Genomic DNA, 17500 nt, shown 5'->3' with positions numbered 1-17500 from the left:
TTCATATCGAATTTGACTTAAAAAAAGTTGTTTTTTTCAATTTGTTTTAATCAAAGCACTTTTTTTTATTTAAGTTCTTCCATTTTTTTCAATTTTTTTTTGATTTACAAGACGATTTTAAAATTGTTAGTAAGAGTTAGAACTAATATGTGTTCTAATTTGGAAAAAAAAATTGCTCCAAGTTAAAGATACTTAAGTTTTGATCATAAAACTAAAAGTTGACCTAAACGCGGGATAAGAGCGGGTCTAAACAATCGACTCTTAAGGTAAAATAAGATGAAAAAAAATCTTGAAAAAATCACAAATTATATATTTGCAATAAAACGAGATTTAGAACATTGGTCTGATTTTCTTCACTGCAAATAGAAATGTAATAAACATTATGATTTGTTTTAATTATTGGAAAATGAAGAAGATTACTTACCAATCAAGGGCTAGTTATAAATGGTATTATTAATGAAGAGTAATGTTTATCCCTAAAAAAGGAAGGAATGTAGAAATGATTTGAAACAAACATATTATTATGAATTATACTTATTTAACTACAGAATATATTTACACTCATATTTGAAATTGATTGGGAATGAGTTATGTTGATCCTGTCAGACGATTTTAAAATTGTTAGTAAGAGTTAGAACTAATATGTGTTCTAATTTGGAAAAAAAAAATTGCTCCAAGTTAAAGATACTTAAGTTTTGATCATAAAACTAAAAGTTGACCTAAGCGCGGGATAAGAGCGGGTCTAAACAATCGACTCTTAAGGTAAAATAGGATGAAAAACCAAAATTCATAAGATAATTTAAAAAAAAAAAAAACAATTATGAAGGCAAGTTATTTTTTTCATTAAAAATAATCGTATTATCATTCTTGCTTTGAATTTGTTTCCATTTCCATTCATTTTACATCTCTTTCTTTATCTTGAAAAAATCACAAATTATATATTTGAAATAAAACGAGATTTAGAACATTGGTCTGATTTTCTTCCCTGCAAATAGAAATGTAATAAACATTATGATTTGTTTTAATTATTGGAAAATGAAGAAGATTACTTACCAATCAAGGGCTAGTTATAAATGGTATTATTAATGAAGAGTAAGGTTTATCCCTAAAAAAGGAAGGAATGTAGAAATGATTTTTGAACAAACATATTATTATGAATTATACTTACTAGTGCTTTTGAACATTGAAGGTGAATTATTTTTTCCCCTTAGAATGGAAATGTAGAAATGATTTGATAATTCCGAGCACCCAGTGGACTTAATTAAAGCCTCATAAGAATTTTGGAAATTCCAATCTCCCTTCTCCACGTTTTTATTCAATGTTTTATTGTTTGTTAATTGGCTATGACGTATATGTCTTGATGAATAATATAATTATTAAACTTATTTAACTACAGAATATATTTACACTCATATTTGAAATTGATTGGGAATGAGTTATGTTGATCCTGTCAGAGTAAATAACTAAAATATATAAACAACTTATTAATCTATTCTAATTAATGAAAAATTAAGGAGAGTACTTATCAACCCTATTTGGAATAAAGCTGTTAAAATGGCGTGGTGTTTGGTGCTTCGGCATATGCAATTTATAGTTATCACTGATATTTATTGTAAATACTACTCATTGGGGGAAGAGGAAATTATTAGTTGTTTATTTTTTCTTGTTACGTGATCCATAGTCATTTCAACTGTTTTCATTCATTTTCATAAGCTGACTCTACGTTTTTGAATATAAATTCAATGTAAATAAATAATAATAACCAATGGGCAACAAGAAAAATGTATTAGACTGTTGTTTTATTGTTTGTTTGTTTTTTTTTCCTTTTTGATAGTCGAGGTTGAGAGTTGATAATTGTTTATTTACTCCTCATCAATATCTAATTTTTGTTTACTTTATATAATTATATTAAAAAAATCAGCCCTACTATATGTTATTCATAATATAATAGAACGAAATGTCTTAGTTTTGCAAAATACTATATCTGAATTTATTTCTTATTGCTATGTACTATTATGTTATATTAGAAATCATAATTAGAATAATGATTATTATTATTATTTTGTATCTACTACTGCCTTATTATGCCAAACTGCCAATAATAGCTATGATTGGTATAGCTAATAGCTATATCTTCAACCTCTAAACCTAGAATAATAATATCAACTGATTACATAATAATAATAATAATATCAACTGATTAAATAATAATAACTGCTTTAGTATGCCAAACTGCCAATAGAAATGCCTCATAATAGCTATGATTGGTATAGCTAATAGCTATATCTTCAACTACTAAACCTAGTAATAATAATAATATCAATGATTACATAATAATAATAATAATATCAACTGATTACATAATAATAACATTTCCGAAATCTTAGGAAGAAAGTGTTCTGATGTGGTAATCGAGAAGACGTGGAGGACTATTCTGATATAGTGGTTTTTAAAAGAAGGTACTACTTCGGTGATGATCGATAGGAACATTCGTTCTGGAGAAGGATTTTTCTCTCACTTAGTTTCAGATCTTATCCCAATCATAAGTTCGCCATTTCTATGAGTCACAATTAAAGATATATTAAATGATAGTGAAATTGACGTGAAAGTGGTTTCTCAAATGAAGTCCATCCTTCCGAAGAAATAAGAAATGCAGGATTCATGAACTTTTACTTTTTTTGCTTAACTATTACAAAATGAATATTCAAAAGCATCCAACGAATTCTCCATCTCAAGGAATCTTCATCTAGTTACCATTATAATGTTTTATTTAGTTAAAAGAAAAATGTACTTTTAGTTTTATAATTCTATATAATTTCATTGTATCTACATTTGGTTCCCACACACTAATCCATAAAGGCACAGCAATATCTCTCCAATTTGTACCTTTTCCTATTATATAACTCTAGTACCATAAGATTCTGGCCCTTTAAGAATATTAGATGTTTTTGTGACTACTTATTACCTTCTGATAGCTTTATTTCTCTCAAAATACGGCGTTGAAGTCTCCCAAACTATTATATATATTATTGATAATATAATTCAACAAAAAATATTTAATAAATATAGATATTTGAACATTTTAAATCAAATTCTATTTCAATTCAGTGTTTATGTCTATAAATTTTGTATTGATTCATATATTTAAACTTAGATGAATTTCTTTAGTAAATGAAATAGGAAGAGAATGCGTGCTAGAAAAGGTATGGTCTGGGGTATTCCGTATTCTTATTTTTTTTTTTTTCAATATTAATAAAAATATTGTACAATAACAATTAGACAAGCAAGGTCAATATTCTAAATGAAATAAATCATCATTATAATTATTAATCCTTTTTTACTCTTTAGTTATTATTTTTATATCTTTTTGAATATTATCATTTACTTAAGAAAACATGTAAAATATTATAATTGGGTAAAATATTCTTTTTAATTTTTTTGTTGAAGATATTTAATAACAAAACGTGGACACTAAGAAAAGTAAGCACTATACTGTTTTAGTTTTTAGACTTAGTTGTCTTGTAACTACCACAGTATTCTATAGTAGTCAATATATATAATTATAATAACTGAATAGTAAATTAATCAATTATATTATAAGGCTAAATAATTAATACAAAATATAAATATAAACTTAAATCAATGAATCCCATAAATAAATACAATATTTACAATTGATAAATAATAAAATAATTTGAATAGTTTATGTCATATTAATATGTTTTACAATTGTCAGGGAACATAATATATTATTAAGTGCCAATAAATACTAAAATAATCGTTCTTGTTTACATATCCTTAATTTATTTATTAAATATTAATATTTGAATATAATGACTAAGTCATTTAATAATTCAGAAAATGACTTTCAAGCTTAATCCAATGGAAGACATGCAATTGAAGGATGATCAGTCTCTTTGTTCCTCGCTATATATTTCATTCCAGTATTACTCCTCAGTTATTATATAAATATTCAACGATTCCATAGCAGAGGGTCTGACAAAAGAGTATTTGAACCAATGTATGATATTGTAACTTTAATTTCTTCCAGATTTATTGGCAATCGCTTCATTTTGCGTTTCGTTATTATTGATAATTCAATTTAATGTATGACGTGAGTAAAAATAACTATGCATAATCCCAACTGGGGAAATTATAATCCAATATGATGACGTTATAAAAAGTGAATCAATCATCTGCTTATCCATTGCTGACGTTGAAAATAACTTCCCTTCAAACTAGCAGACAAAATATTTTAATCTACCACTGCCTTACTATGCCAAACTGCCAATAAAAATACCTCGTAATAGCTATGGGTGCTTAGCTAATAGCTACATCTTAAATCACCAAACCTAAGATAATAATCAGTATTACATAATAATTAATTAATGTTCCTTAACATACGTGTATTTTTTCTCATTTTTCATGTTCCCTTACCTACTTTAGTGTATTTAGTGTTATTAAGTGCTTAGTGTTTTGTTTTTTTCTCTTCTGGAGTCTGACATTTGGGAAAAACTTATACAACGGAACACCGTTAGCTCCTTAGCTTTCTCAGCACCCTTCACCATATGACTTTTCTTCGTTTATAGACATTATGGCACGTTGGAATCACTACCAAGATTTGGAGGATCTTTTAAAGCTTGCTATGAAACAGGAGGACTGGAATGAAGTCCTTGCAAGCTTAAATGAAAATCTCAATGGCATTGGGCTCCATCTTGGAGACATGTATATTTCTGAGGGTTCCTCTCAAGAATTCGTCTCAAATGTGAGACCTGTCAAATTCCCATCACTAATAAAGTTGGGCCTTCCCCTCTGTTGTTCTTGAATCCCTTCCTGCTGTCAAGCAGGCCACACTCCTAACCCAACCAGCCGCAAAACCTGAGGCTGAAACAGTCTCCCGAGCGTTTCAAACCACAATATCCTCTTCAAAGCCAACATCGGACTTGAAGTGTGAAGTTAAGCCACTATCGATTGGGTCCGAGCACCCAGTGGACTTAATTAAAGCCTCATAAGGATTTTGGAAATTCCAATCTCCCTTCTCCACGTTTTTATTCAATGTTTTATTGTTTGTTAATTGGCTATGACGTATATGTCTTGATGAATAATTATATAATTGATTAATATAACTTATTTAACTACAGAATATATTTACACTCATATTAATAGTAGCAAAAATTGTAATTAATTGGAATGATAAGAGTTACTATTATTATGATTAATAAAAATAGAAAGACTACATTGGAATGAACTGCAGATATGGTAAGTGCTAGATAGTGATATATTATACATTCATAATTGAGGAAGTCTAATAAAAAAAAAATGGAATGGAAATGCCACTTTGAAAATATAGACGATTATTCAGACTTTTTTAAGTTTTGTCATACCTATATATTTTCATTAATTATTTCCAGTATTAGTTACTTACATAATAATTCATTATTTTTGAAGAAGGAATAAAGTGTTGAAAATGGTCATTGAGAAGGCTGTGACGGACTCATATCATCCTGAGGTCTGATATAGTAGGATTTTTCTCTCACTACTTGATCTTTTCTTGTAATTATCTCATTTTCCTCTACTTTATTTGCATTTTTTTAACTGCATATCTATATCATTAAATCAAGCAACTATGAAAGCCATCCCTCCATCATCAAGATCCTACTTCATTCCTTGATATAACTAATGGGTTCTGTATAAATTCAATGGGATATTCTTAAGAATAAATAATTAGTGGAAGCCTAAGAGGAATTAATCTTCAGTCTTATTATTATCATATATTTTTTCTAAACTATAATTGAAAATAAAAGAATGACATGATTATATATTTAAGTAATTAATAAAACACTATTAAGTACAAACACCTATTTTTTGTCATTTTTCTCATGTTAGAAGTTTCTAAAAAAATGACATTCAAGAGTTGAGACCATTTAATAATAATTCATCCCAAATTAGTAGCCAAAAGACAAAATGAAAATTTATGAATATGAAGTCGATACTAGTCTTCCACGATTGATTTCTTTTATAAAAATGTATCTCTTCGAACTTGATAAGGACTATTTTGAATAATTTAACGATCATATCACAATACTATCGACTTGTCTTCTAAATCAAAACTTAAGCTATTTTTTTTCAATTTGGCCATATCTTAATTATTCTCCACGTTATAGAAAAATAAGAGCTATTATTACATGAAACTAATAAAAAATTTAAAAATTATATAACATAAATACTATGTTTTACCAAGCAATCAATGATAAATCAAGGCTTAAAGAAAGTTATGGGGTACCCATTTCAAGGAATTCTCATATTGATAAGATAAAGTCTGCCTTTTTGCTTTGCTTTTGTACTAGAAAAAGTATGGTGGCAGTATTAATTATTTTTTTTTTTTTTTTTTTTTTTTTGCAAGATCTTCCATTCTTTGAATATTGTCTTAATAAATGTCATAAAAAAATTAGCTAATAAATAAATTATAACTGTATGTAAGTGTACCACGTTGTTAGTTTTATTATATCGCACCACCTTTCCTTTGAATAGAAAGAGAAAAAAAGGCCCAAAATAAGTTGGTAGTTAGCCAATTCTTCCCGACTAAGAAACTATTATCCAATAATATTTTTGTAAAATATCTAAATCAACTAATCAACATTCAGAATGCTGATGAGAGGAAAAGAAAAGGAGTCATCGACAGCTGACAGGGAAATACGATGTAAATTTTTGTGTTAGTAATTCATGTTACAAAGTGATGCAAGCCGTATGTATTTTAAATCACTAAACCCTATAAAGTAGGCAGATTTTGTTGATTATAACATCTAAAGTCCATACAATTAAGGAAGATTCTTGATAATAGTATATGTTATTGTCAGTATTGCATTTCATTTCATAATTAATAATGAATTCTAATACACGTGTTTTTGGAGCATGATAACTAGGAATTATATCTGATTTACCTCAGTGTGTATCATGGCTTCTACTTATCTGGGATCATTAGGACTTAGATACTAACGTAAGTATTTCTTCATACAGAAATTATATGATTAGTGATTACTTTTTAATTTATTGAATTAATAGCTTAGAAAACTTTTAATTATATAGGTAAAAGTTATAGTCCCTCTGGTAATGCGTAAGGGCATCAAGGCATTGACAAGGCTTTCTTTTTAAAGTACTAAATACTCTTCCGCTTATGGACTCCGGGATCCCTTGTGTACTATTGATTTGCTCATTTACAGCTGACCTTGGGCACTGATATTGTATTCAAAGCTTTCTATAGATGCGGATAGGCCTCCCATACTTCCACTGAAAGAGGACACGCTGAAGGCTCATCTGTTCTCCATTTATTTTGAATTTTGCTGAACCAACACACAGACGTCACTATTATAAATAACAGTACTGCTCTTCTTTGTGTTTTTTTGTATTATTTTGGAAAGAAACCTGTCTGTTTTTATTTGCTTACATCCTTCTATGTACCCTTGTTGACTACCTCCATCTTTCCAAAGGCTCTAAGGCATTCATAAAGGCCTCTTTTTCAAAGAAATACTACTATTAATACTACTCATTGTATGTGTCTAAATCTAAAGATATTGTATCAAGCAAATGTGCATTTTATTTCTGTATTCAGGTTGAATAAATTATTGAAATAAATCTTCTACATTATAGATGTTGTTTTATTGAAGTCTTATATTTGGTCAAGAACATTGACTGTATTATAAAATAGTAAGTAGAACTCTCAGAAGAAGATGTTGCTATTATAATAATGGCTTTTGCCCTTAAATGTAATGTACTATAGTATATAAACTGTGAATTATATACTCTATTTATAATTTAAATTTCAAATGGAATGTCTTGTTACAAGAAATATGAAATCAAGTTGAAGAAGTTTTTAGTAAGTAACTATTACCTTGTATTTCATATTAAAATTGTATTTATGCTTTGAATTACTACGTAGGTTATAGAATATGGATGAAGCTGGAGTTTGACGACGTTTATTTTATTATTTGTATTGCATTCAATTATCGTTCTTACACTTTTTAATAATTAAATAAATTTCTGAATTATTATACAATTCACTCATGTTGTTAATATGTATTGTACGTTGTTGTCCTATGTATAAAAAGGTAGTCATTGCTATTACGATATATAATACATTAAGACACGTCTAATTAAATATATTGATGTTTTAATTACATATTGTTGGACGATATTTCATGTGAAAACAACAATATTTGTTTCATTTCATCATTATTACACTGTAGTGGTCACTGGAATCATAGATAAATAGGCCTATATAACTTGGAACGAGTTATTTTCTCAAGTATGTTTATTGTTGTTTTTAAAAGATTTTATACATATACATACAAATTATATAATTAATATTGTATCACGCCACCTTTAATATGAAAATAAACAGATAAAAGGCCCAAAATAAGTTGGTAGTAAGCTGATTTTTCCTGACTAAGAAACTATTATCCAATAATAGTTTGAACAATATCTAAATCAACTAATCAACATTCAGAACCCTGATTATAGGAAAAGAAAAGGAGTCATCGACAGCTGACATGGGAAATACGATGTAAATTTTTGTGTTAATAATTCATGTTACAACGTCATGCAAGCCATATGTATTTTAAATCACTAAACCGTATGAAGTAGGTAGATTTTGTTGATTATAACACCTAAAGTCCATATAATTAGGAAGATTGTTGATAATAATATATGTTATTGTTAGTATTGCATTTCATTTCATAATTAATAAATAATTCTAATAAACGTGTTTTGGGAGCATGATAACTAGGAGTTATATCTGATTTACCTCAGTGTGCATCATGCCTTCTACTTATCTGGGATCATTAGGACTTAGATACTAACGTAAGTATTTCTTCATACAGAAATTATATGATTAGTGATTACTTTTTAATTTATTGAATTAATAGCTTAGAAATTTTTAATTATATAGGTAAAAGTTATCGTCCCTCTGCTAATGTGTGAGAGCATCAAGGAATTGACAAAGCTTTCTTTTTAAAAGGAGTACTAAATACTCTTCCGCCTATGGACTCTGGGATCCCTTGTGTACTATTGATTTGCTCATTTACAGCTGACCTTGATTACTGATATTGTATTCAAAGCTTTCCATAGATGCGGATAGGCCTCCCATACTTCCACTGAAAGAGGACACGCTGGAGGCTCATCTGTTCTCCATTTATTTTGAATTTTGCTGAACCAACACACAGACGTCACTATTATAAATAACAGTACTGCTCTTCTTTGTGTTTTTTTGTATTATTTTGGAAAGAAACCTGTCTGTTTTTACTTGCTTACATCCTTCTATGTACCCTTGTTGACTACCTCCATCTTTCCAAAGGCTCTAAGGCATTCATAAAGGCCTCTTTTTCAAAGAAATATTACTATTAATACTACTCATTGTATGTGTCTAAATCCAAAGATATTGTATCAAGCAAATGTGCATTTTATTTCTGTATTCAGGTTGAATAAATTATTGAAATAAATCTTCTACATTATAGATGTTGTTCTATTGAAGTCTTATATTTGTTCTAAGAACATTGACTGTATTATAAAATAGTAATTAGAACTCTCAGAAGAAGATGTTGCTATTATAATAATGGTTTTTGCCCTTAAATGTAATGTACTATATTACTGTGAATTATATACTCTATTTATAATTAAATTTCAAATGGAATGTCTTGTTACAAGAAATATGAAATCAAGTTGAAGAAGTTTTTAGTAAGTAACTATTACCTTGTATTTTATATTAATATTGTATTTATGCTTTGAATTACTACGTAGGTTATAGAATTTGGATGAAGCTGGAGTTTGATGACGTTTATTTTATTATTTGTATTGCATTCAATTATAGTTCTTATACTTTTTAATAATTAAATATATTTCTAAATTATAATATAATTCACTTTTGTGTACCCTCACACATTTTGTTTCTTCCCTTCTTGTTAATATGTATTGTACGTTGTTGTCCTATGTATAATAAGGTAGTCATTGCTATTATGATATATAATACATTAAGACACGTCTAATTCACGAGTATAATTAAATATATTAATGTTTTAATTACATATTGTTGGACGATATTTCATGTGAAAACAACAATATTTGTTTCATTTCATCATTATTACACTGTAGTGGTCACTGGAATCATAAATGAATGGCCTATATAAATTGGAACAAGTATATTTTCTCAAGTATGTTTATTGTTGTTTTTAAAAGATTTTATACATATACATACAAATTATATAATTAATATTGTATCACGCCACCTTTATTACGAAAATAAACAGATAAAAGGCCCAAAATAAGTTGGTAGTAAGCTGATTTTTACTGACTAAGAAACTATTATCCAATAATAGTTTGAACAATATCTAAATCAACTAATCAACATTCAGAACCCTGATTATAGGAAAAGAAAAGGAGTCATCGACAGCTGACATGGAAATACGATGTAAATTTTTGTGTTAGTAATTCATGTTACAACGTCATGCAAGCCATATGTATTTTAAATCACTAAACCTTATAAAGTAGGTAGGTTTTGTAGATTATAATATCTAAAGTCCATAAAATTAATGAGGATTAGTATAGTATTTCATAATTGATAAATAATATATTGAATGGAGTAGTATAGTATATTTTGGTTTATAAAGGCTTTTAATGAAGTGTCATCAAAATATTTATTGTAAATAGGTTAATTGCAGTAAAAATATTAATTATGAGCCCCCAAAATGTCGTCTATCATTAGTTATTATCTAATTTATGACGTCAGTAAATAGACTATTCCTAATATTTTAGGTAACAGGCTAATACATTTATGATTGGATAGTACTACTCCCAACTGTGGAAATAATTAGAATTATATTCAAATATGATGACGTAATATAAAGTAGATCAATCATCTGCTTTCCTTTAGCTGACGTTGATATCTATTTCTCAAGCTAAATTAAAGATTTTAATGTACTTCTGCCTTACTATGCCAAACTACCAAATGAGTATTTATTTATCTAGCTATTGTTTATTATTCTTCAACCTATTTACTTCATCCAGGATTCCTTGTGGAATATTAATTTACTCATTACATTTGATACGGGGCACTGATCATGTATTCAAAGCTATTTATCGGTGAGGATATGCTTCCCCTACTTCAACTGAAAGAGGATACGTTTCAAATCCATCCGTTCTCCCTTTATATTAAATGTCCCGAAACCACACACTGAAGTCATTTCTGGGAACATTCTTACATGAAGATTTTAGGAAGAAAGTGTTGAAGATGGTCATGGACAAGACGTTTGGTTACAGACTCACTCTGAAATAGCTTTTTTAAAAGAGGTATTGATGATCGACTGGAGAAGGATTTTATCTTACATACTCGACCGGTATTGATCATTTATTATATTATTGATTTATTATCATTCATTTTTTTATTCCTTACATAGTTGTAGGTGTACCATGTTAATGAAAAAACCATGAATGTAGTTATTATCCTGTCTTATGCCAATCATAAGTTTAAAGTTCGACATCTCTCTATGAATCACAAGAGCAAGGCTTCCTGTTAACTGACTATCTTTATTTTTAACTCAAGCAACGTTGGAGCCATCCCTGCAGTGAATACACTCATCAAGATTCTATATCATTCCTTCCTTGATGCCTATCATTATTAGAGACATTTCTCTTCATTTATTTATGATGCCTAATACGTCTTTCTGTCCACTTTGTATTTGTTTTGTTTCTTCTGAAGATTAAGGTATTGTTTCAAGTTCTGTTTTAATATAGAATTATATATATTAATGCTTAAGATATAATTATATACCTACTTACTATTTGGAAAATGTAATATGAAAATGTTTTTTTTTATATATAACAAGACATTTTGTTTGGATAGCAGATACGGAGTAAACATTATAAATGTCTGTATCAATCTTTCTTTATAAAAGAAAAAGCCCAAAATTATTTCAAATTATGAGCCCATTCTTGCATTGTTCCCTATAAGCTTATAATTTATTTAGTACAGTGATATGTTAACAAGATTTTTCCAATTCTTTGTCAAAAATCAAGAACTGATATTTTTATAAATATATATTGGTCATTATACTAAAAAGAACTAAAAGGAAGTAGATTTGACTCAAATTTAATACGTGACCTATTTGGTAATAGGCCTACTCAGAAAGGAAACATTGGATTCTTAACTCAATCCAACTATGAGTTCTGAGGTCTTTAAGTTAAAAAAATTAATCAAATCAGTGATATATTTTGTAAGCCAAAGTAATGTATGAATAAAAAGTGATGGAGAAGCTAAAAAAAAACTATAACTTATGTATAAGACTTGAAATGAGCTAGAAATAAATTCGGATATTGAAAGTGTTTGATTTATAAATGAAGACTTGAAACTAACCACCAAAGACTTAGGACTCTTTTTGGACTTGGAACTTTCTCCTAACTACATGAGAATAATCTACAAAAATATTTATATATGATATCTAAACACAATCAATCAAGTGGATTAAAGGTCTGTCAAAGAAATATAAATTTATGAAAGGTAAATAATTATTAAGAAGGGAAAGAAAGGTCTATTTGGAAAGGGTCTTGTAAATAGTAGTTGGAGTAAATTCAAACTCATGAGATATGAATATTCCATTTATCAATATTTTTAATAAATCATTTATTAATTAATATACAATGACATTTATTTTTATGTTTTATTTCAGATATGCTTTAATATTGGCTTGATTTGTTTATCGAATTTTGAAGATTTCCTTTGGAAATAGTGTTATATGAATGCTATTATAAATTGAATTCCCTCTAAGTAATCAGGGAGAACGTACTGATCAAACTATGTACCAAATTGTGAAGCATACTTATATTATCATGCCTATGGGTATGGCTTTAATATCTTATTTAAATATGAAATGACATTTATTTATATATTGTATTTCAGATTCATCACAACTCATAGGAGACTTATTAAGATATATTTTGAGATAGTTTGAACAGTCCATAATGAATTGAATCAACATGAAATTATTGATCGGAGATTGAAGCTGTGATCAAAGTCAATATTCACTTATTTAATGAAATTTATGATGGTAAGTATTTAAACAATTATAAATAAAATATACAAAATGTTATAATTTTTATTGAAACACATATATCACCTGTGCTATTTGTTGTAAAAATAACTTAATTCAATATTTATTAAAATATATATATTATTTCTATAATATTCATGTGTCATTTTGCCATACGAACCTTTAATAATGGACCATGTATTTTTGTTTTTCACACGTGATTGTAGCAGATGGGCAATATTCTATCTCTCCTCCAAAACATTCTTCAATGGCACTGTCATGGTTACCATCTTGATTTTCGGTTTCTTATTTTTTAACATGGCCATTCAACACTGGATTTTCCTCATTGAGCATGAAGATGTAGCTGATTATTTGTCAGCCAATGAAAATAAAGTATATGAAAAGGAATTATTAATAGCCAATGAAAATAAAGTATATTAAAAGGAATTTAATAATAGCCAATGAAAATATTTCTTTTTTTTTTTTTTTCTCCCACGTGTTTCTTTTTCTACTTTTATATTGGTTATTATTAGTTAAATTTTTTTTTTTTGTGCATATTTAATATTAATTTGAAATATTAGAATGAAAAGGTTTATATTTAAAAACGATCTGTTATAAAATAATATTCAATTTTTTTAAGGTATCTCTAAATAAATTCCACATTTATTTAGAATAAATATGATCATATTTTTAATTTGAACATAGTTTCCCTCCTGATAGTAGAAGTATAATGGGAGTTATTCATTCTCAGAAAACAAACCCATAATCTCCCACTTAATTTAATAAAACCTTTTCATCTAAATAAATCGTCTTTAAAAACATCTTAATTACTGAGTTTGAAAGTCTTCGTCGAAATTTGAAAATAAAGAGTTCATTTTATTATTCTTACCCCGAATTAGCCTTGACCTAGAAGATAATATTTTAATTTTTATATTATCTATTTGTATTATAAATCTATTTTAAATTGTTTTGATATAACGAAATTGACTTGCTTAAAATTATGTATGTATAACAACTCGGACATACTACAAGGTTATTCTTGTTTAGCTATTTAATTATTAAATTTAACGTGACATTATTATTTATTGTAAATAATTAAATTGTGGTTGCAGATTAGTGAAAGTTTATTTTATCTTGTTTAATTTACATAAATATTAAATAATTTGTATTTAGCTTGTAATCATTAGTTGTGACATCTCACTTATAAGTGATTTGTAACTTTTGGTCTAGAATAAGTTCTTTCGTCTTGTACAAATTGGTTTAGAGACACATTTCAGTAATAATAATTACCTTAAATCAACAACTTTTAGAAGTAGTTTTATTCATTTAAAGTAACTTTGCATTATGTAACCATATGACAGAAAATTTAGAATTTGCAGTAATTCTGGAAATTTCAAAACTGTATTACTTTGTATGGGACGATTTAAAACCATTGGGATCAATGGTATTTTTTTGTGTATCACTTCTTTTACGTGGTGATTGACTCACTTTCATATGTTCTATGAGGTATAGTAATATTTCCATACATATGCAAGTTATTTTGGTTTTTTGTACTATATCTTTTTGTTTTGTTGTTGTTATTTTTTGGATAATATTGTTGATATAAATTAATTCTCTTAATATATTATAATGATCTTAATTTAATTTAAATTATTGTTTTGATTATTTATTAAATAAAAGGATTTGAAAGAAATAAATTTGATGAAGATATTAAAATATTAATTTTTTATAATATATATAATAATTTTTGTACATTAATTAATTAATATTAGATTATTAAGTATTTAATAAATAGTATTATTATAGTTTTTTCTATAAAATATAAATATTTATTCCTTTTTTTTTTCATACATTTCTCCCTTTTTTTTTTTCTCATTTTCTATTTTAAATTTAGGCGCGCTCTTGTGGGCCTGCCTTTATTTTCTCAAACATATTAAATACTGGTTTATATATTCTATAAAAAGAAAAAGAATATTTAAGAAGAAAAGGTAGGTTATATGTGAGAGAAGAAGTGATAAAGGAGGACATAAAGATGGGGGGTATTCAATGTTTTAACGTTGTCTTCTTAACCTGTTTTGAAATCTCTTTTTCCCTTCAAAATACTCTCTCATGTTTTACTTGTTTTTTTTACGTCCATTTCACGAGGAGTGGAGTCTAATATTTTAGGCTATTTAGCTCCAATGGTTGTTAAAAAATAAGTTTGAAGGCTTTGTTATCTAACGAAGTGAAATAATATCTCGATAAAGAATGTTTTTAAAAAATGCTGAAAGAGAAATCTGAATCATTTGACGGACATTTAAAAGTCTTGATGTTTTTTAAACTTTGTCTTTTTGAATAGGGTTTATTTTTGTTTCCTTTGTATGTTATCATATGGGGGGAATGAATAGAATCTGAACGGTCAATGTAGTATGAAATATTCGTATTTGATATGAAATTGATTTTTCTAAAAAGAAAAGTTACCTGGTTGATCCTGCCAGTAGTCATATGCTTGTCTCAAAGATTAAGCCATGCATGTCTAAGTACAAGCCTAATTAAGGTGAAACCGCGAATGGCTCATTAAATCACACCTAATATACTGGATATTCTCAGTTACTTGGATAACTGCGGTAATTCTGGAGCTAATACATGCGAAAAAATCCCGAACTTACGTGAGGGATGCTTTTATTAGATCAAAACCAATTTAAAAACTTGGTGACTCTGAATAACATTTGCAGATCGCATGGCTTTACGCCGGCGACGTATCCTTCTAAGGTGTGCCCTATCAACTGTCGACTGTGGCATAGACGCCCACAGTGGTTTTGACGGGTAACGGGGAATCAGGGTTCGATTCCGGAGAGGGAGCCTGAGAAACGGCTACCACTTCTAAGGGAGGCAGCAGGCACGCAAATTACCCAATGGTCGAAGACCGAGGTAGTGACGAAAAATAACGAAGCCGGACTCATCCGAGGCCCGGTTATCGGAATGAGTACACTTTAAATCCTTTAACGAGGAACAATTGGAGGGCAAGTCTGGTGCCAGCAGCCGCGGTAATTCCAGCTCCAATAGCGTATATTAAAGTTGTTGCGGTCAAAAAGCTCGTAGTTGGATTTCGGTGAGTAAGGGGGGGTCATCTTGTTTGATGTAACTGCTGTCTTGTCTCGCGTTTTTCGACAGAGGTTTCGATGGTGCCTTTCAAAGGGTGTCTCGGGATACTGTCGGGTTTACTTTGAAAAAATTAGAGTGCTCAAAGCAGGCTTTTAAAAGCTTGAATATTAGTGCATGGAATAATGAAATAGGAAGTCGTTTCTATTTTGTTGGTTTTCGGAAATCGACTTAATGATTAATAGGGACAGTCGGGGGCATTAGTATTCAGACGACAGAGGTGAAATTCTTGGACCGTCTGAAGACTAACTACTGCGAAAGCATTTGCCAAGAATGTTTTCATTAATCAAGAACGAAAGTTAGAGGTTCGAAGGCGATCAGATACCGCCCTAGTTCTAACCATAAACGATGCCAGCTAGCGATCCGCAGTTGTTTATTTTTACGACTCTGCGGGAAGCTTCCGGGAAACCAAAGCTTTTGGGTTCCGGGGGAAGTATGGTTGCAAAGCTGAAACTTAAAGGAATTGACGGAAGGGCACCACCAGGAGTGGAGCCTGCGGCTTAATTTGACTCAACACGGGAAATCTCACCAGGCCCGGACACTGGAAGGATTGACAGATTGAGAGCTCTTTCTCGATTCGGTGGGTGGTGGTGCATGGCCGTTCTTAGTTGGTGGAGTGATTTGTCTGGTTAATTCCGATAACGAACGAGACTCTGTCCTGCTAAATAGAGTTAACGTCATTTTTTTTGCGTTAACTTTTCTTCTTAGAGGGACTGGTGGCGTCTAGCCACACGAGATTGAGCAATAACAGGTCTGTGATGCCCTTAGATGTTCTGGGCTGCACGCGCGCTACACTGAAGGGATCAGCGTGTTTTCCCTGGCCGAGAGGTTCGGGTAACCCGTTGAACCCCCTTCGTGGTAGGGATCGGGGCTTGCAATTATTCCCCGTGAACCAGGAATTCCCAGTAAGCGTAAGTCATAAGCTTACGTTGATTACGTCCCTGCCCTTTGTACACACCGCCGCCGCGTCGCTACTACCGATTGAACGTTTTAGTGAGGTATTTGGATCGAACCTCTGGAGGGCAACCTCTCAGTGTTGTTCGAGAAGACTCCCAAACTTGAGCGTTTAGAGGAAGTAAAAGTCGTAACAAGGTTTCCGTAGGTGAACCTGCGGAAGGATCATTAACGAGTTTTCATTTTTATTAAATGAAAAATTCAAAAAACAGCAAGGTTCTTCATTGATTATTTTTTTTCAATGAAAAACTAAGCAATCTAGCCTTCAATGATCTGAGTGTCATTGTTAAATCGGCAAAAAAAATTCGAATGATTAATAGTGTTGAGGTGCA

At 29.4% G+C, this 17500-nt stretch overlaps 8 long non-coding RNA genes and 1 other non-coding gene across 10 annotated transcripts; 4 read left to right on the top strand and 5 right to left on the bottom strand.

Annotated features, from left to right (window-relative positions):
- Positions 1-306: 306 nt before the first annotated feature.
- LOC121131595 (uncharacterized) lies at positions 307-1374 on the bottom strand. Its single transcript, XR_005869093.2, has 4 exons — positions 1169-1374; positions 1054-1105; positions 425-985; positions 307-356 (listed from the first exon to the last, which is right to left on the bottom strand). It is a non-coding gene; the product is annotated as an uncharacterized lncRNA (long non-coding RNA).
- A 32-nt stretch (positions 1375-1406) lies between these two features.
- LOC139907565 (uncharacterized) lies at positions 1407-1563 on the bottom strand. Its single transcript, XR_011784260.1, has 2 exons — positions 1523-1563; positions 1407-1463 (listed from the first exon to the last, which is right to left on the bottom strand). It is a non-coding gene; the product is annotated as an uncharacterized lncRNA (long non-coding RNA).
- Positions 1564-2200: 637 nt separating this feature from the next.
- LOC139907564 (uncharacterized) lies at positions 2201-3246 on the bottom strand. Its single transcript, XR_011784259.1, has 2 exons — positions 2361-3246; positions 2201-2301 (listed from the first exon to the last, which is right to left on the bottom strand). It is a non-coding gene; the product is annotated as an uncharacterized lncRNA (long non-coding RNA).
- Positions 3247-3330: 84 nt separating this feature from the next.
- LOC121131622 (uncharacterized) lies at positions 3331-6405 on the bottom strand. Its single transcript, XR_005869118.2, has 2 exons — positions 6238-6405; positions 3331-6151 (listed from the first exon to the last, which is right to left on the bottom strand). It is a non-coding gene; the product is annotated as an uncharacterized lncRNA (long non-coding RNA).
- LOC121131601 (uncharacterized) lies at positions 6405-7646 on the top strand. The gene is made up of 2 exons (XR_005869099.2): positions 6405-6997; positions 7087-7646. It is a non-coding gene; the product is annotated as an uncharacterized lncRNA (long non-coding RNA).
- A 1043-nt stretch (positions 7647-8689) lies between these two features.
- LOC121131606 (uncharacterized) lies at positions 8690-9508 on the top strand. Its single transcript, XR_005869103.2, has 2 exons — positions 8690-8856; positions 8945-9508. It is a non-coding gene; the product is annotated as an uncharacterized lncRNA (long non-coding RNA).
- Positions 9509-10175: 667 nt separating this feature from the next.
- LOC121131614 (uncharacterized) lies at positions 10176-13395 on the bottom strand. Its single transcript, XR_011784258.1, has 3 exons — positions 13255-13395; positions 11374-11767; positions 10176-11323 (listed from the first exon to the last, which is right to left on the bottom strand). It is a non-coding gene; the product is annotated as an uncharacterized lncRNA (long non-coding RNA).
- Positions 11248-14723, top strand: LOC121131598 (uncharacterized). Of its 2 annotated transcripts, none has more exons than XR_011784257.1 (5): positions 11248-11384; positions 11445-11752; positions 12714-12883; positions 12944-13091; positions 13304-14723. It is a non-coding gene; the product is annotated as an uncharacterized lncRNA (long non-coding RNA). The 2 variants fall into 2 exon arrangements; XR_005869096.2 differs by having other exon boundaries at positions 13301-14723.
- An 807-nt stretch (positions 14724-15530) lies between these two features.
- On the top strand, positions 15531-17339 carry LOC121131628 (small subunit ribosomal RNA). Its single transcript, XR_005869124.1, has one exon. It is a non-coding gene; the product is annotated as a small subunit ribosomal RNA (ribosomal RNA).
- The last annotated feature ends 161 nt before the right edge of the window (positions 17340-17500 follow it).

The sequence above is a fragment of the Lepeophtheirus salmonis genome, unplaced genomic scaffold, assembly GCF_016086655.4.
Source record: "Lepeophtheirus salmonis unplaced genomic scaffold, UVic_Lsal_1.4 unplaced_contig_8809_pilon, whole genome shotgun sequence".
Taxonomy (NCBI): Eukaryota; Metazoa; Arthropoda; class Copepoda; order Siphonostomatoida; family Caligidae; genus Lepeophtheirus; species Lepeophtheirus salmonis.
This window is presented reverse-complemented; position numbering and strand designations above follow the sequence as displayed.